This window comes from Panulirus ornatus, chromosome 13 (genome assembly GCF_036320965.1).
Source record: "Panulirus ornatus isolate Po-2019 chromosome 13, ASM3632096v1, whole genome shotgun sequence".
NCBI lineage: Eukaryota > Metazoa > Arthropoda > Malacostraca > Decapoda > Palinuridae > Panulirus > Panulirus ornatus.
Genome location: NC_092236.1, coordinates 43,814,549 through 43,834,400, shown reverse-complemented (window position 1 = coordinate 43,834,400; position 19,852 = coordinate 43,814,549).

Below are 19,852 nucleotides of genomic sequence, written 5' to 3'. Positions count from 1 at the left end.
TAATCACGTCCTCTGGCTCAACACAATAATCACGTCCTCTGGCTCAACACAATAATTACGTCCTCTGGCTCAACACAATAATCACGTCCTCTGACTCAACACAATAATCACGTCCTCTGACTCAACACAATAATTACGTCCTCTGGCTCAACACAATAATCACGTCCTCTTACTCAACACAATAATCACGTCCTCTGACTCAACACAATAATCACGTCCTCTGACTCAACACAATAATCACGTCCTCTTACTCAACACAATAATCACGTCCTCTGACTCAACACAATAATCACGTCCTCTTACTCAACACAATAATCACGTCCTCTGACTCAACACAATAATCACGTCCTCTGACTCAACACAATAATCACGTCCTCTTACTCAACACAATAATCACGTCCTCTGACTCAACACAATAATCACGTCCTCTTACTCAACACAATAATCACGTCCTCTTACTCAACACAATAATCACGTCCTCTGACTCAACACAATAATCACGTCCTCTGGCTCAACACAATAATCACGTCCTCTGGCACAACACAATAATCACGTCCTCTGGCTCAACACAATAATTACGTCCTCTGACTCAACACAATAATCACGTCCTCTGGCTCAACACAATAATTACGTCCTCTGACTCAACACAATAATCACGTCCTCTGACTCAACACAATAATCACGTCCTCTGGCTCAACACAATAATCACGTCCTCTTACTCAACACAATAATCACGTCCTCTGACTCAACACAATAATCACGTCCTCTGGCTCAACACAATAATTACGTCCTCTGGCTCAACACAATAATTACGTCCTCTGACTCAACACAATAATCACGTCCTCTGGCACAACACAATAATCACGTCCTCTGGCACAACACAATAATCACGTCCTCTGGCTCAACACAATAATTACGTCCTCTGACTCAACACAATAATTACGTCCTCTGACTCAACACAATAATCACGTCCTCTGACTCAACACAATAATCACGTCCTCTGACTCAACACAATAATTACGTCCTCTGGCTCAACACAATAATCACGTCCTCTGGCTCAACACAATAATCACGTCCTCTGGCTCAACACAATAATTACGTCCTCTGGCTCAACACAATAATTACGTCCTCTGGCTCAACACAATAATCACGTCCTCTGGCTCAACACAATAATCACGTCCTCTTACTCAACACAATAATCACGTCCTCTTACTCAACACAATAATCACGTCCTCTGGCTCAACACAATAATTACGTCCTCTGACTCAACACAATAATCACGTCCTCTGGCTCAACACAATAATCACGTCCTCTGACTCAACACAATAATCACGTCCTCTTACTCAACACAATAATTACGTCCTCTGGCTCAACACAATAATCACGTCCTCTGGCACAACACAATAATCACGTCCTCTTACTCAACACAATAATCACGTCCTCTGGCTCAACACAATAATTACGTCCTCTGACTCAACACAATAATTACGTCCTCTGGCTCAACACAATAATCACGTCCTCTGGCTCAACACAATAATCACGTTCTCTGACTCAACACAATAATCACGTCCTCTGACTCAACACAATAATTACGTCCTCTGGCTCAACACAATAATCACGTCCTCTTACTCAACACAATAATCACGTCCTCTGACTCAACACAATAATCACGTCCTCTGACTCAACACAATAATCACGTCCTCTGAGTCAACACAACATGCAGACGGTCAGAGGATGCGATCGCCTGTGTTGCTGAAAGTCTGCAGTGCCACGCCCCGGCACCATCAGGTGATTCATGAATATAATCCAACTACATTTGATGAGTTACGAACAAATCTGGCCATATGTGATGAGTAACGAACTAACCTGGCCACATGTGATGAGTAACGAACTAGCCTGGCCACTTGTGATGAGTAACGAGCTAACCTGGCCACATGTGATGAGTAACGGAAAAACCCGACCACATCTGATTAGTAATGAACTAACTTGGCCACATGTGATGAGTAAAGGCTAAGCCTGGCCACAAATGATGAGTAATGCACAAATCCGGCCAAATGTGATGAATAACGGACTAAACCAGCCATATGTGGTGAGTAAAGGATAAGCCTGGCCAAAGGTACCGACGTGAGTCTGACTAGCCACAGATAGTGACTACATGAATCTGACTAGCTATAGGTAGTGACAACATGAGTCTGACTAGCTATAGGTAGTGACAACATGAATCTGACTAGCTATAGGTAGTGACAACATGAGTCTGACTAGCCACAGATAGTGACTACATGAATCTGACTAGCTATAGGTAGTGACAACATGAGTCTGACTAGCTATAGGTAGTGACAACATGAATCTGACTAGCTATAGGTAGTGACAACATGAGTCTGACTAGCCACAGATAGTGACTACATGAATCTGACTAGCTATAGGTAGTGACAACATGAGTCTGACTAGCTATAGGTAGTGACAACATGAGTCTGACTAGCTACAGATAGTGACAACATGAATCTGACTAGCTATAGGTAGTGACAACATGAATCTGACTAGCTATAGGTAGTGACAACATGAGTCTGACTAGCCACAGATAGTGACTACATGAATCTGACTAGCTATAGGTAGTGACAACATGAGTCTGACTAGCTATAGGTAGTGACAACATGAGTCTGACTAGCTACAGATAGTGACAACATGAATCTGACTAGCTATAGGTAGTGACTACATGAATCTGACTAGCTATAGGTAGTGACAACATGAGTCTGACTAGCTACAGATAGTGACAACATGAATCTGACTAGCTACAGGTAGTGACAACATGAGTCTGACTAGCTATAGATAGTGACAACATGAATCTGACTAGCTATAGGTAGTGACAACATGAATCTGACTAGCCACAGGTAGTGACAACATGAGTCTGGCCATTACCCAGAAACAGTGCATAGGGTGTGCTATACGCTTCAAGTGTTACATACAGGTCAGTTGGTGTGTGTGTGTGTGTGTGTGTGTGTGTGTGTGTGTGTGTGAGTTTGTATGTCATCACACCACAACCCACCATCATGGGGGCTCGCCCACTAAGGACCGGAAGCACGAGCGTGAACGTGCACCCGCTCCTCCCTCACTTCTCACCTTCCTCAACAGAAGCCGTTCATCACCAGGTCGACTGGGTTCCTCACGTGAGGCCAGAGGTGAGGTGAACGGGCAGGAAGAAAAGGAAATATCAAGATGATCTGGTTACATTATGGGAAGCTTGTCTGGCAAGATGATACTAGTTATCCTGGTGGATGACAGTGGTTATCCTGAAGGTGGACAATGGTTATCCTGAAGAGTGAGAGTGGATATCCTGGAGTGTGACAGCTGTTATCCTAGAGGGTGAGGGTGAATATCCTGGAGGGTGAGAATGGTTCCAGGAGGATGACAGTGGTTGTCCTAGTTGGTCACAGTGGTTGTCCTGGTTGGTCACAGTGGTTGTCCTGGTAGGTCACAGTGGTTGTCCTGGTTGGTCACAGTGGTTGTCCTGGTTGGTCACAGTGGTTGTCCTGGTTGGTCACAGTGGTTATCCTGGTTGGTCACAGTGGTTATCCTGGTTGGTCACAGTGGTTGTCCTGGTTGGTCACAGTGGTTATCCTGGTTGGTCACAGTGGTTATCCTGGTTGGTCACAGTGGTTGTCCTAGTTGGTCACAGTGGTTATCCTGGTTGGTCACAGTGGTTGTCCTGGTTGGTCACAGTGGTTGTCCTGGTTGGTCACAGTGGTTGTCCTAGTTGGTCACAGTGGTTATCCTGGTTGGTCACAGTGGTTGTCCTGGTTGGTCACAGTGGTTGTCCTGGTAGGTCACAGTGGTTATCCTGGTGGGTCACAGTGGTTGTCCTGGTAGGTCACAGTGGTTGTCCTGGTTGGTCACAGTGGTTATCCTGGTTGGTCACAGTGGTTGTCCTGGTAGGTCACAGTGGTTATCCTGGTGGGTCACAGTGGTTATCCTGGTGGGTCACAGTGGTTGTCCTGGTTGGTCACAGTGGTTATCCTGGTGGGTCACAGTGGTTATCCTGGTGGGTCACAGTGGTTGTCCTGGTAGGTCACAGTGGTTGTCCTGGTTGGTCACAGTGGTTGTCCTGGTTGGTCACAGTGGTTGTCCTGGTTGGTCACAGTGGTTGTCCTAGTTGGTCACAGTGGTTGTCCTGGTTGGTCACAGTGGTTGTCCTGGTTGGTCACAGTGGTTGTCTTGGTGGGTCACAGTGGTTGTCCTGATGGGTCTCAGTGATTGTCCCTGTGGGTCACAGTGGTTGTCTTGGTGGGTCTCAGTGATTGTCCTGGTGGGTTACAGCGGTTGTCTTGTTGGGTCTCAGTGATGGTCCAGGTCGGTCACAGCGGTTGTCCTGGTGGGTCACAGTGGTTGTCCTGGTGGGTCATAGTGGTTGTCTTGGTGGGACTCAGTGATTGTCCTGGTGGGTCACAGTGGTAGTCCTGGTGGGACATAGTGGTAGTCCTGTTGGGTCACAGTGGTTGTCTTGGTGGGTCTCAATGATTGTCCTGGTGGGTCACAGTGGTTGTCCTGGTGGGTTTCAATGGTTGTCTTGGTGGGTCATAGTAGTTGTCTTGGGGGTCTCAGTGATTGTCCTGGTGGGTCAAAGTGGTTGTCTTGGTGGGTCTCAATGGTTGTCTTGGTGGGTCACAGTGGTTGTCTTGGTGGGACTCAGTGATTGTCCTGGTGGGTCACAGTGGTAGTCCTGGTGGGACATAGTGGTAGTCCTGTTGGGTCACAGTGGTTGTCTTGGTGGGTCTCAATGATTGTCCTGGTGGGTCACAGTGGTTGTCCTGGTGGGTTTCAATGGTTGTCTTGGTGGGTCATAGTAGTTGTCTTGGGGGTCTCAGTGATTGTCCTGGTGGGTCAAAGTGGTTGTCTTGGTGGGTCTCAATGGTTGTCTTGGTGGGTCACAGTGGTTGTCTTGGTGGGTCTCAGTGATGGTCCTGGTGGGTCACAGTGGTTGTCCTGGTGGGTCACAGTGGTTGTCCTGATGGGTCATAATGGTTGTCTAGGTGGGTCACAGTGGTTGTCCTGGTGGGTCTCAGTGATTGTCCTGGTGGGTCACAGTGGTAGTCCTGGTGGGTGATAGTGATCATCCTGTTGGGTCACAGTGGTTGTCTTGGTGGGTCTCAGTTATTGTCCTGGTGGGTCACAGTGGTTGTCCTAGTGGGTCACAGTGGTTGTCCTGGTGGGTCACAGTGGTTGTCTTGGTGGGTCATAGTAGTTGTCTTGGTGGGTCTCAGTGATTTTCCTGGTGGGTCACAGTGGTTGTCTTGGTGGGTCTCAGCGGTTGTCTTGGTGGATCACAGTGGTTGTCCTGGTGGGCCTCAGTTATTGTCCTGGTGGGTCACAGTGGTTGTCTTGGTGGGTTTCAGTGATTGTCTTGGTGGGTCACAGTGGTTGTCCTGGTGGGTCACAGTGGTTGTCTTGGTGGGTCACAATGGTTGTCCTGGTGGATCTCAGTGATTGTCCTGGTGGGTCACAGTGGTTGTCCTGGTGGGTCTCAGTGGTTGTCCTGGTGGATCACAGTAGTTGTCCTGATGGGTCTCAGTGATTGTCCTGGTGGGTCACAGTGATTGTCCTTGTGGGTCACAGTGGTTGTCCTGTTAGGTCACAATGGTTGTCTTGGTGGATCACAGTGGTTGTTCTGGTGGGTCACAGTGGTTGTCCTAGTGGATCACAGTGATTGTCCTGGTGGGTCACAGTGGATGTCCTGGTGGGTCACAGTGGTTGTCCTGGTGGGTCACAATGGTTGTCCTGGTGGGTCACAGTGGTTGTCTTGGTGGATCTCAGTGATGGTCCTGGTGGGTCACAGTGGTTGTCCTGGTGGGTCACAGTGGTTGTCCTGGTGGGTCATAGTGGTTGTCTTGATGGGTCACAGTGGTTGTCATGGTGGGACTCAGTGATTGTCCTGGTGGGTCATAGTGGTTGTCTTGGTGGGTCTCAGTGATTGTCCTGGTGGGTCACAGTGGTAGTCCTGGTGGGTCATAGTGGTAGTCCTGGTGGGTCACAGTGGTTGTCTTGGTGGGTCTCAGTGATTGTCCTGGTGGGTCACAGTGGTTGTCCTGGTGGGTCACAGTAGTTGTCTTGGTGGGTCATAGTAGTTGTCTTGGTGGGTCTCAGTGATTGTCCTGTTGGGTCACAGTGGTTGGCTTGGTGGGTCTCAGTGATTGTCCTGGTGGGTCACAGCGGTTGTCTTGGTGGGTCTCAGTGGTTGTCTTGGTGGGTCACAGTGGTTTTCCTGGTGGGCCTCAGTTATTGTCCTGGTGGGTCACAGTGGTTGTCTTGGTGGGTTTCATTGATTGTCTTGGTGGGTCATAGTGGTTGTCCTGGTGGGTCACAGTGATTGTCCTTGTGGGTCACAGTGGTTGTCCTGTTAGGTCACAATGGTTGTCTTGGTGGATCACAGTGGTTGTTCTGGTGGGTCACAGTGGTTGTCCTAGTGGATCACAGTGATTGTCCTGGTGGGTCACAGTGGATGTCCTGGTGGGTCACAGTGGTTGTCCTGGTGGGTCACAGTGGTTGTCTTGGTGGGACTCAGTGATTGTCCTGGTGGGTCACAGTGGTTGTCATGGTGGGACTCAGTGATTGTCCTGGTGGGTCATAGTGGTTGTCTTGGTGGGTCTCAGTGATTGTCCTGGTGGGTCACAGTGGTAGTCCTGGTGGGTCATAGTGGTAGTCCTGGTGGGTCACAGTGGTTGTCTTGGTGGGTCTCAGTGATTGTCCTGGTGGGTCACAGTGGTTGTCCTTGGTGGGTCACAGTGGTTGTCCTGGTGGGTCACAGTAGTTGTCTTGGTGGGTCATAGTAGTTGTCTTGGTGGGTCTCAGTGATTGTCCTGTTGGGTCACAGTGGTTGGCTTGGTGGGTCTCAGTGATTGTCCTGGTGGGTCACAGCGGTTGTCTTGGTGGGTCTCAGTGGTTGTCTTGGTGGGTCACAGTGGTTTTCCTGGTGGGCCTCAGTTATTGTCCTGGTGGGTCACAGTGGTTGTCTTGGTGGGTTTCATTGATTGTCTTGGTGGGTCATAGTGGTTGTCCTGGTGGGTCACAGTTGCTGGAACCACTACGTAACAACTGTAATGTATCTCCTGTAACCCATACATACCAGGTGTACTGTAACTATTAGAGCCACTACATACTAGCTGTAATATAACTGCCAGAACTACTACGTAACAACTGTACCGTAACTACTACAGCTACTACAGACTGGTTTTACTGTAATTGCTGTATCATAACTCCTATAATCATTATATAGCAGCTATAATGTAACTGCTAGAGCCACGAAGTGTCAGCTGTATTTGGTAGAATCAATACGAACCGGCTGTACTGTAACTGCCGGACCCACCTACATCCCAGCTCTGCTGTAACTGCTGTAACCACGAAGTATCAGCTGTACCGTAACTTGCTATGACCACTAAGTACCAGCTAGATCAGCTAGTACCATTAAAGTTGCCCTAATGACATATGTATTCCCAGTCCAGTATGAACTTAGTAACAAGGAATTATAAATGAGTGCCTGAGTCGAGCAAACTCATTGCTTGGCTCTAAAGTAATACATCAATGGCTGTATTACCCCCCCAGCCTCAGCTCTGTCCTTAAATATGACCAAGATATCAACGGGAGTTTTTTACCAAGGCTCCACAATCGATAATGGTTACTAGATAACTTCGTCTCACTAGTTTAATTTGATCCGCCAGAGTTTACTGTTTCCTGTTGACTAAAACGACCTTTCGATGTGGTGAGACGAGACAGAATTATGGGGGATTTTGAAGTGCAGGAATGCGTGAAGGCGACACATCTCTTTGACAATTTAGTAAAAGAAAGTAATGTTTTAAGATCTTGGTGCTACAAAATGGAGAAACGTGTAAGACAGACAAAAATAAATAAAAGAGAGAGAGAGAGAGAGAGAGAGAGAGAGAGAGAGAGAGAGAGAGAGAGAGAGAGAGAGAGAGAGAGAGAGAGTCCATACTGGTCCATGGGTTATGATGTCTGTGTCTTGCATGGTAGGACAATGGCCTCCAGACGTCCACCTTCAGTCAGTGCGTCAGACGGGAGACGCCACAGCGTCGGTCGCACTTCAGGCTGTGTTCATGCTGAACCTTTTTTTAAAATGCCATGGTTTTTCAAATGACTATTTTTCTATTGGAAGTTATTCTCCTCTTCCCCACCTGGAAGCAAGGGACGCTATGCCGTGACTTTCCATATTCATGCGGAGTAAATTTGATTTTCATGACTAAATTAATTCAAATTCATTAACTTAAAAAAAGACGCGTCTCCATTTCATAGGTCATCACGTGAGACAAGTTGGAATACCAGGAGGTATTATTTCCCCGCTGGGGAGCTGCACACTGAGGGAGGAGGCCCTCAGGAGCCTGACCTCCCACCTTGGGTGTCAGGCAGAGAGCCACTGGCCCCGTGTGGTGGCGGGGAGGGTGGAGGGTCGTCAGTTGGATGCTGGCGACTCTGGCTAGTGTCAGGCCAAACCTCGCACTCTCTAGCAGACACAGGCAGAGTTTTTGTGGCAGAAGAGATGATGTAGGGAGCAGACGTGTGTCGTGGAGCGGTAGTGTGATGGGTCACGCTGGGGGCATCCGTGCATTAACACAGTAGCATTAGAGTGTGAATGTGTATATCGGAAAGGAATATTCATTGTGAGGGAATGTTGACAAGATCATGAGGGCTTGACTCGTTCTTTGGTTACAGATACACCCTCCGTGGTGTGGTGGTTAGCGTTGCTGGCCATGATTCACGAAGGTTCCGCCCGGTCTAGAATCCTGGGTGCTCAGCAGTCTTCTCACAACCAACCCAACTGTTCATATATATATATATATATATATATATATATATATATATATATATATATATATATATATATATATATATATATATATATATATATATATATATATATATATATATATATATATATATATATATGTGTGTGTGTGTGTGTGTGTGTGTGTGTGCGTGTGGCCAGACGCCCTGCCCAGGATTCGTGTATCTGACCCCGTGGTTTATACACATTTATCTGTCTGTCGTTATAATTTAGTCACACCATCAGAGCCGAGATGAGGTTAGGTTGCAAGTATATGTTTTAACTTCCGTGTGCCGATGTGGCTAGGCACCCATCCCAAGGATCAAATCCCATCCTTGGTGTATGATTTCCACCTCGGGTGGTGGGATGAGAGGATAACCAGCCAGGAAGAAGGGCACCACTCTAACCTGCTGCTCTCCTCCGGTCTACGGATTCGTCGCATCCACAGCGCCAGTCGTGTATGGTGGGAAATTGCTTACTTGTCCCCGGAGTGTGCCAGATAGTCTCTCCTTCACGAGAGCTCTTACGGTAAGGCTGGGATCAGACAGAGGTAATTGGAGATTCGTGAGGAGGTATGTCACTGTACATACATACGTACCTGAGAGAGAGAGAGAGAGAGAGAGAGAGAGAGAGAGAGAGAGAGAGAGAGAGAGAGAGAGAGAGAGAGAGAGAGAGAGAGAGAGAGAGAGAGAGAGAGAGAGAGAGAGAGAGAGAGAGAGGTTACTTATCACCATATACAACCATTGATAAGAAAGGAAAATTGAAAGTTGCATGCATTAACACAGATTACGCCATGTGTAGTTCACATATGTGTATGAGTTTTTGCCCACTTCTCTCCAGTGTTCAAAAATCGACCCGACAGACGCAGACGTCAGCATCTACAACGGTACTGCCATGAACGTTCGTCTGAGGATACGGTCCACACCTGCGCCAGCACCCAGCCAGGCACACAGGTGTCCACAACCACACGTAATGAACACTTGTTCCCCCGCGGATGCTGAAGAAGCTTAAGTGGTGATAAGGCGTGATCAGGAGAGTGGCAGTGAGGTAATAGGATTATGAGGGTCGCCACTGATGGTGAAAGTAATGATGGTGATACCTAGATGTCTTTCTCTCATTAGAGAAGATAAAGGAAAGATGTAACTATAGCAACAAAGGGTACGTGGCCACAGGGACTGGATATTGCCACAGGAGAGATACAGTTAAGCGTTATAATACTGACAGAGGACGAGGACCATACACTGTTATGACAAACGGAGATAGACTCAGGCTTTTTATTTAACAGCAAAACCAAATTTCATTTTATTCATAATATACCAGCTGGAGGACGACAGACTGTATGGGAAAACCAGATAACAGGAGACGTAGTGATCTATGACGAGGTTATCTATTGGAGAGCAGCAGAGTACATAGGAAAGCCAGACTTGATAATCCATGATCATGTCATCTACTGGAGACAACAGAATATTGGGGAAAGCCAGATAACAAGAGACCTGGTGATCTATGATAATGTTACCCACCGCAGGACGGTAGAGCACATGGGGGTACATAGAAAGCCACACAACGAAACATCTGATGGTCTATGATGAAGTTATTTACTGGAGGACAGTAGAAGGGTCCCACATTACTTATGTATATCGATAGAGACAGGACAGTAAATCGAGGGGCTTATATACGTCTACAAACATCCTGAGCTTTGGAAAGGTAAGTAAGGAACCATAGAGGTGTGCAAACATCGTACCTCCTCAACACTATTTCCCTAAGGACAGGAAGGACATATGTGCCAGCCTCTCATTTGCGTCGTGAACGAAATTACATTTGGGTAACCGATGGAGTGGGAGGGACATCCGTTGACCACAAAACTTTTCCGCACATCAGTTACTTCTTGTACGAAATATGATATCTGGTCCAGGATGAAATAGATATTCAAATAACAAAAAAATCACATTTATGAAAGACTGATTAAACATGAGTAATACAATCGAAGAAATCTAAAAACAAAAATAGTCTTTTTGTACTCTTTTCACAATGTGTTGCGAGCAAAATCTCAACTGTTGGTAAGGCCGCATCATCGTCAATTGACAGAGAGGTGTGCAGTCTCCTTAAGTAGACTCATGCACCAAAGGAGTCCACCATATCCCTACAGCTGCATGGGGCGCAGCTTTTGAAGCCTTTGGATCCCCATAGAAGGCGTCTTGAGGGGTTATGATATTATGAGTATAAAAATGATTATTACGAAAGTAATGAGTTTAGTGTTGGTGATGACATACATGATGTTGATGATGATGATGAGTTGAGGCCCCCACCCTCTGACCTGACACACCTGAAGCCTCCCAGAGGAACATGAGTTGTGACCACACTTACTCACATATTACCTCACGTGAAACACAACCACCTCCCGTCTCTCCTCACCCTACTAGTGTGTGTCTTTCAACTTCCGCATGGCCGAGGCAGCCAGATGCCCTACCTAGGGTTCGAAGCCGACCAGTGGTGTATATTCATTTGTTTGTCCATGAACATATATATATATATATATATATATATATGTATGTGTGTGTGTGTGTGTGTGTGTGTGTGTGTGTTTACCAAATGGCGTCCTAGCTTCGTCTCTTCGATATATATCAACTGACTTATATTTCTCTCTTGTCTCCCCTGATGATGTGATTATTACACAAAAGTGCACTTGGGAACTTATCTTGTTTCATTTTCCCCGTGGACCCATAGGAATATATACATATGTGCATATTCGTACTTGCTGCCTTCATTCATTCCTGACGCTACCCTACCATACATGAAATAGCATTCCCCCGCCCCCCTTCAGCGAGGTTGCACCAGAAAAAGAAAAAGACCACATTCGTTCACACTCACTCTCTAGCTGTCATGTGCAATGCACCGAAACCACAGCTCCCTATCCACATCCAGGCCCCACAGAACTTTCCATGGTTTACCCAAGACACTTTACATTCACTGGTTCGGTCCACTGACAGCACGTCGACCCCGGTATACCACATCGTTCCTATTCACTCTATTCCTTGCACGCCTTTCACCCACCCATATGTTCAGGCCGCGGTCGCACAAAATCTTTTTCACTCCATCCTTCCACCTCCAATTTGATCTCCCACTTCTCCTCGTTCCCACCACCTCTGACATATATATCCATCTTGTCAACCTTTCCTCACTCATTATTCTCTCCATATGTCCAAACCATTTCAACACACCCTCTTCTGCTCTCTCAACCACACTCTTATTATTTCCTCACATCTCTCTTATCCTTTCATTACTTACTCGATCCAACCACCTCACACCACATATTGTCCTCAAACATTTCATTTCCAATACATCTACCCTCCTTCGTACAACCCTATCTATAGCCCATGCCTCGCAACCATATAATATTGTTGGAACTACAGTTCCTTCAAACATACCCATTTTTGCTATCTGAGATAACGTATATCCTTCCACACATTCTTTATCGCTCCAAGAACCTTTGACCCCTCCCTCACCCTGTAACTTACTTCCGCTTCCATGGCTTCATTCGCTCCTAAGTCTCAAGCATAATGAATGCAACAAGAACGGCCAAAGATAAGGAAACGACAAATTGCGAGAAGATTGCTAGTGAACCAAGAAGTGTCAGTGAATAATGATTATGCCGACATCCCGCATGAAACTGCGGAGGTACATGCAAGGCTTGGCATTGGTGCTTGTAGGAGAACTGGTTGGCTGGAGAACAATAATGACAAAAGTTACAAAATCTTTTCCTGTAAAAGAGGAAAAAAAAGTTCAGTTACTACAAGAATATATGTACTCCGTTCTTGTACAAAAATCATCTTCATCACATCGGAAGCAGAGGACAGACCACAGCGACGAGCCTCTAGTCGAAGTACCAACCAACTGGCAGAACCTGTAAGGACAGCGAAGTCTCTAACATCACAATGACGTCGTTAGTATGGCAGTCACGTATATAGGTATGGTTCCCGCACTCTACCCACACCCGCCTACCGCTTCCGTGGCCAGCCTGTAGAGGGAGCCTGCGTCACAAAGCGAACGATCAGCAACTTCAGCCAGACTGTGGCTTCCTGGAGAACCCCACCAACGATCTTCCATCCCTCGTCTGACTCGAACCGGGAACATGTTTACGCAACAGATGAACATCAAAGAAATTAGATCCTTTGAACACATGAAGTTATTAGCTTCAGCAAAATCCTCTTCAAAACTTGTTTGTCGTATAGAATTATTAATCAGCTAATAAACTTTGCCTTCAGCTAGAGCCGCAGCAAAAACACTATTAGCAATAGAGTAGTGATACAGAGAGAATGTCTCTTATTAGATTTAATGATGAACATAAGTGGTTGGGTTAGACTCCATCATGGGCGGAAGTGGACTAATGTATATTGGCCTGGGGGTACGTGCATCTGTAGAGGGAACGTTTGCTTCTTAGCCCCAACATCTATCTCATAGATCCAGTGATTAAGTCAGTGTTAAAAGAAAGAAAACAGAGATTGACAGGAGACAGAGAGAGAGAGAGAGAGAGAGAGAGAGAGAGAGAGAGAGAGAGAGAGAGAGAGAGAGAGAGAGAGAGAGAGAGAGAGAGAGAGAGAGAGAGAGAGAGAGACTGACAAACTCTTGCACAGACAACGAAAGAAGACAAAGGGAAGAGATAATAGAAGGAGAGACAAAAACTTACAGTCTAGCAAAGACATACAAAGAAAGAGCAAGATAAACATGTGCAGCAAGCGTCTACTCCTCCTCACCCCCTGAGCTCCGCCCCATCAAGAGGTTCCGCGTCATGTTAAGCCAATAGCAGGGCACACAACACCAGTAGCAGCGCCATCAAGACGCCTTGTGATGAGCCTCTTCACCTCCGTCGGCGCCGTCTTCGTTAGCGTCTTAGACTAGGTGTTGTGCTAATTAACGGCAGTAGTGGAGCAGGTGGGCCGGCTAATTGTCACGTCTTAATTGTCTGCCCAAGATTATAGGAGACGGTGCAGACGGCGGCGGGAGGTGGGGATGGAGTGGGAGGAAGAGCAGGAGGAGGAGGGAGGCTGGTGGAGGAAGATTCCTTGTTGTTAGCCTTTATAAGTCGAGGGAAGGGAGGGAGCACAGCCCACCGCTGCCTGATCGTCGGTGCTTAAGGGAACATTTGCAGTGTGTCGGGCGGGGATTTGGTCTCAAAATTATTTTCACTGTAAGTAGGAAACGTTGTGGCCGAAGTGAAACGTTTGTAAGAGATAAAGGAGACATAACATAACCAAACTGTAAAGCCCAGGGATATAAGAAGCTCCATCTCGAACGCCTCCGATATCAGACGAGGTTTTAAGTGTCTAATATATAAGTAAAAGGTCTTATGCTGGTAATGTTTTTTAGGTGAGCTTTGTTTAGGAGGAGTGGGTTGGGCTCAGAGAACCATGTTTTCACTGGAAAATCATATGTAAATCTTGCCTTATGAATAGAAGTGGCGGAGAAGGTCTGAAGGCTTTACATACGAACGTTTGGGCAAATCTAGCTATATGAAAAAAGATAAATGTAGTTCAACGATTGCATTCATTATTCACCGTATGAATGAATAATAAATCTACTCTCAAAGGGAGAAAATTCTCTTGCGCTTTTCCAATAATCTGATGAATGACATATAAAGGTGATCATTTGGGAGCAGCCTGCTGAAGACCTGAACACGACACCCCAGAATTAGATCCGACCTTCACCTCCTGTGATTATCTTTCTCACAAATGATTGTTATGAAAGAAAACATTTCCATTTTTCATTTACTGAAAATGAATTGTGACTTGACTATAGAGCAAGTCTGGGCTTAAAGCGCACAAGTTCATGAATAGGAAATAAACAAATGAATATATATATATATATATATATATATATATATATATATATATATATATATATATATATATATATATATATATATATATATATATATATATATATATATATATATATATATATATATATATATATATATTTGAATGCAAAGGTGAGTAATGTGGCAGTTCAGGGAATAATTGGTTTACATGGGGTGTTCAGTGTTGTAAATGGAAATGGTGAAGAGCTTGTAGATTTGTGTGCCGGAAAAGGACTGGTGATTGGGAATGCCTGGTTTAAAAAGAGAGATATACATAAGTATACGTATGTAAGTAGGAGAGATGGCCAAAGAGCGTTATTGGATTATATGTTAATTGATAGGACCGTGAAAGAGAGACTTTTGGATATCAATGTACTGAGAGGTCCAACTGGAGGGATGTCTGATCATTATCTTGTGGAGGAGAAGTTGAAGATTTGTAAAGGTTTTCGGAAAAGAAGAGAGAATGTCGGGGAGAAGAGAGTGGTGAAAGTAAGTGAGCTTGGGAAGGAGACTTGTGTGAGGAAGTACCAAGAGGGACTGAGTGCAGAATAGAAAAAGGTGAGAGCAAAGGACGTAAGGGGAGTGGGGGAGGAATGGGATGTATTTAGGGAAGCAGTGATGGCTTGTGCAAAAGATGCTTGTGGCATGAGAAGCGTGGGAGGTGGGCAGATTAGAAATGGTAGTGAGTGGTGGGATGAAGAAGTAAGATTATTAGTGAAAGAGAAGAGAGAGAGGCATTTGGACGAGTTTTGCAGGGAAATAATGCAAATGAGTGGGAGATATATAAAAGAAAGAGGCAGGAGGTCAAGAGAAAGGTGCAAGAGGTAAAAAACAGGGCATATCAGAGTTGGGGTAAGAGAGTATCATTAAATTTTAAGGAGAATAAAAAGATGTTTTGGAAGGAGGTAAATAAAAAGCGTAAGACAAGAGAACAAATGGGAACATCGGTGAAGGGGGTAATGGGGAGGTAATAACAAGTAGTGGTGATGTGAGAAGGAGATGGAGTGAGAATTTTGAAGGTTTGTTGAATGTGTTAGATGACAGAGTGGCAGATGTAGGGTGTTTTGGTAGAAGTGGTGTGCGAAGCGAGAGGGCTAGGGAGAATGATTTGGTAAACAGAGAAGAGGTAGTGAAAGCTTTGCGGAAGATGAAAGGCCGGGAAGGCGGCGGGTTTGGATGGTATTCAGTGGAATTCATAAAAAAAAAAAGGGGGGGGTGACTGCGTTGTTGACTGGTCGGAAAGGATATTTAATGTATGTATGGCTCATGGTGAGGTGCCTGAGGATTGGTGGAATGCATGCATAGTGCCATTGTACAAAGGCAGAGGGGATTAAGGTGAGTGTTCAACTACAGAGGTATAAGTTTTTTGAGCATTCCTTGGAAATTTTATGGGAGGGTATTGATTGAGAAGGTGAAGGCATGTACAGAGCATCAGACTGGGGAAGAGCAGTGTGGTTTCAGAAGTGGTAGAGGATGTGTGGATCAGGTGTTTACTTTGAAAGATGTATGTGAGAATACCTAGAAAAGCAAATGGATTTGTATTTGACATTTATGGATGTGGAGAAAGCATACGATAGGGTCTGATAGAGATGCCCACTGGAAGGTATTAAGATTATATGATGTGGGAGGCAAGTTGCTAGAAGCAGTGAAAAGTTTTTATCGAGGATGTAAGGCATGTGTACGAGTAGGAAGAGAGGAAAGTGATTGGTTCTCAGTGAATGTCGGTTTGCGGCAGGGGTGTGTGATGTCTTCATGGTTGTTTAATTTGTTTATGGATGGGGTTGTTAGGAAGGTGAATGCAAGAATTTTTGAGAGAGGGGCAAGCATGCAGTCTGCTGTGGATGAGAGGGCTTTGGAAGTGAGTCAGTTGTGTTCGCTGATGATACAGCGCTGGTGGCTGATTGAGGTGAGAAACTACAGAAGCTGGTGACTGAGTTTGGTAAAGTGTGTGAAAGAAGAAAGCTGAGAGTAGATGTGAATAAGAGCAAGGTTATTAGATACAATAGGGTTGAGGGACAAGTCAATTGGGAGGTAAGTTTGAATGGACAAAAACTGGAGGAAGTGAAGTGTTTTAGATATATGGAAGTGGATTTGGCAGCGGATGGAACCATGGAAGCGGAAGTGAGTCACAGGGTGGTCGAGGGGGCGAAAGTTCTTAGAGTGTTGAGAAATGTGTGGAAGTCGAGAACATTATCTCGGAAAGCAAAAATGGGTATGTTTGAAGGAATAGTGCTTCCAACAATGTTATATGGTTGCTAGGCGTGGGCTATAGATATAGTTGAGCGGAGGAGGATGGATATGTTGGAAATGAGATGTTTGAAGACAATATGTGGTGTGAGGTGGTCTAATCGAGTAAGTAATGAAAGGGTAAGAGAGATGTGTGATAATAAAAAGAGTGTTGCTGAGAAAGCAGAAGAGAGTGTTTTGAAATGGTTTGGTCGCATGGAGAGAATGAGTGAGGAAAGATTGACCAAGAGGATATATGTGTCAGAGGTAGAGGGAACGAGGAGAAGTGGGAGACCAAATTGGAGGTGGAAGGATGGAATGAAAAAGATTTTGAGCTATCGGGACCTGAACATGCAAGAGGATGAAAGGCGTGCAAGGAAAAGAGTGAATTGGAACGATGCGGTATACCGGGGTCGACGTGTTGTCAATGGATTGAACCAGGGTATGTGAAGCGTCTGGGGTAAAGCATGGAAAGATTTGTAGGTCCTGGATGTGAAAAGGGAGCTGTGGTTTCGGTGCATTATACATGACAGCTAGAGACTTAGTGAACGAATGTGGCCTTTGTTGTCTTCTCCTAGCGCTACCTCACGCGCATGCGGGTGGAGGGGGTTGTCATTTCATGTGTGGCGGGATGGCGACGGGAATGAATAAAGGCAGCAAGTATGAATTATATACATGTGTATATATGTATATGTCTGTGTATGTATATGTTGCAATGTATAGGTATGTATATGTGCGTGTGTGGACGTGAGTATATGGGTGGGTTGGGCCATTCTTACGTCTGTTTTCTTGCGTTACCTCGCTAACGTGGGAGACAGCGACAAAGTATAATAAGTTAATAAAGTATATATATATATATATATATATATATATATATATATATATATATATATATATATATATATATTTTTTTTTTTTTTTTTCCTTTCTTTTAAACTATTCGCCATTTCCCGCGTTAGCGAGGTAGCGTTAAGAACAGAGGACTGGGCCTTTTTTGGAATATCCTCACCTGGCCCCCTCTGTTCCTTCTTTTGGGAAAAAAAAAAAAAAGAAAAAAAATATATATATATATATATATATATATATATATATATATATTATCCCTGGGGATAGGGGAGAAAGAATACTTCCCACGTATTCCCTGCGTGTCGTAGAAGGCGACTAAAAGGGGAGGGAGCGGGTGGCTGGAAATCCTTCCCTCTCGTTTTTTTTTAATTTTCCAAAAGAAGGAACAGAGAAGTGGGCCAGGTGAGGATTTTCCCTCTAAGGCCCAGTCCTCTGTTCTTAACAGAAGTAGTGCTGTTAGCAGCGTAACCCTTGAATCTGCAGGAGCTCCTGAGGGAAAGGTCGTGAGGTCAAGATATATTTCTATTCACATATTCATTTCATAAGACAGAGAGAGAAACGATAATACTAATACATAAAAATAGATAGATCACTATAAATGTAAACTCTTGCGTCGGTAGAGAAGATTGTGTGACAGCAGAAGGAAACCTGTGACAACACAGGGGATTCCATAACAGTGAAGAAGACCCCGTGCTAGTGGAGGGGTCTCTGTGACTTGAGATGACCACGTGACTGCAGAGGGCACCCCATGACAGCGGAGGCGACCCTGTGCGAGATGGGGACTTCATGACTCTGAGGAGGACCTTGAAAGTAGAGAAGACTCCATGACTGTATAGAGGACCCCATGAAAGCATAGAGGAACCTGTGACATTGGAGAGGTACCTGTGACAGTGGAGAAGAACCTGTGACAGTGGAGAGGTACCTGTGACAGTGGAGAGGAACCTGTGACAGTGGAGAGGAACCTGTGACAGTGGAGAGGTACCTGTGACAGTGGAGAGGAACCTGTGACAGTGGAGAGGAACCTGTGACAGTGGAGAGGAACCTGTGACAGTGGAGAGGAACCTGTGACAGTGGAGAGGAACCTGTGACAGTGGAGAGGAACCTGTGACAGTGGAGAGGAACCCGTGACAGTGGAGAGGAACCTATGACAGTAAAGAGGACCTTTGATGTTGATAACAGTCACATGCCAGTGGAAAGGCCACCGTGAGAAAGGAGAGGGAACACGTGACAGTGGGAAGGAACCCGTGATAGTGGAGTGAAACCCTGTGACAGTTGATAAGACAACGTGACAGTAAGAAGGACCCCGTGGAAAGAGAACCCGTGACAATGTGCATCACTTTCTTAACCAATTTATTGTACATCTTCGTCAGACTTGGTCTTTCTTCAGTATTCTCAACATCTACTTCCGTACTTCTTCCTTAGAAAGTTTTATAGAGTTTGTTAAGTCCATTTGTTAAAGCTTATTTCTTGTGTGTGTGTGTGTGTGTGTGTGTGTGTGTGTGTGTGTGTGAGTGTGTGTGTGTTAAGCACTTTTAATGAGAAAATGGATTTCAAAAACAATTTTTGATCAAATCATAACAAACTGTAAAAGATCTACATGCCCAATGAAAATATTATATTCAGTTTATTGCATCGACACTCCTGTCTTGTTCTCAACTTTCTTTCATTTTCTTTAAAGTGATTTCTTATTTTTTTTTTTTAGCTCTACAAGGTAAGTGCTGTAATCATAAGAATTAATACATTTATTAGTTTAGTGAAGGTTGCACAAGTTACAAGATTCCTTTACAGGTACAAAGATTGGTGTACTGCTTCTAGTGGGTTAGCTCTGAGTCACAGGTTATAATTGTTTCACGATGTATCCAACATGTTTGGCATAATTTCCTTCCGTTTTTATATCAGGTTCATATAACTATTTCTTCAGTACCATTTCAGTTCTAATTTCAAATTTTCTCAGCATCTGTTATTTGAGTAGTTTTTTCATTATGTCAATATTGTTTTCTACTGAAGCATTATTTCTACTTTACCTGTTTTACTTTAAATTTTTTCAGCATTTGCTTCAGCTTTACATATCATACCTGGCCATATTTTCAACACCCAACGTT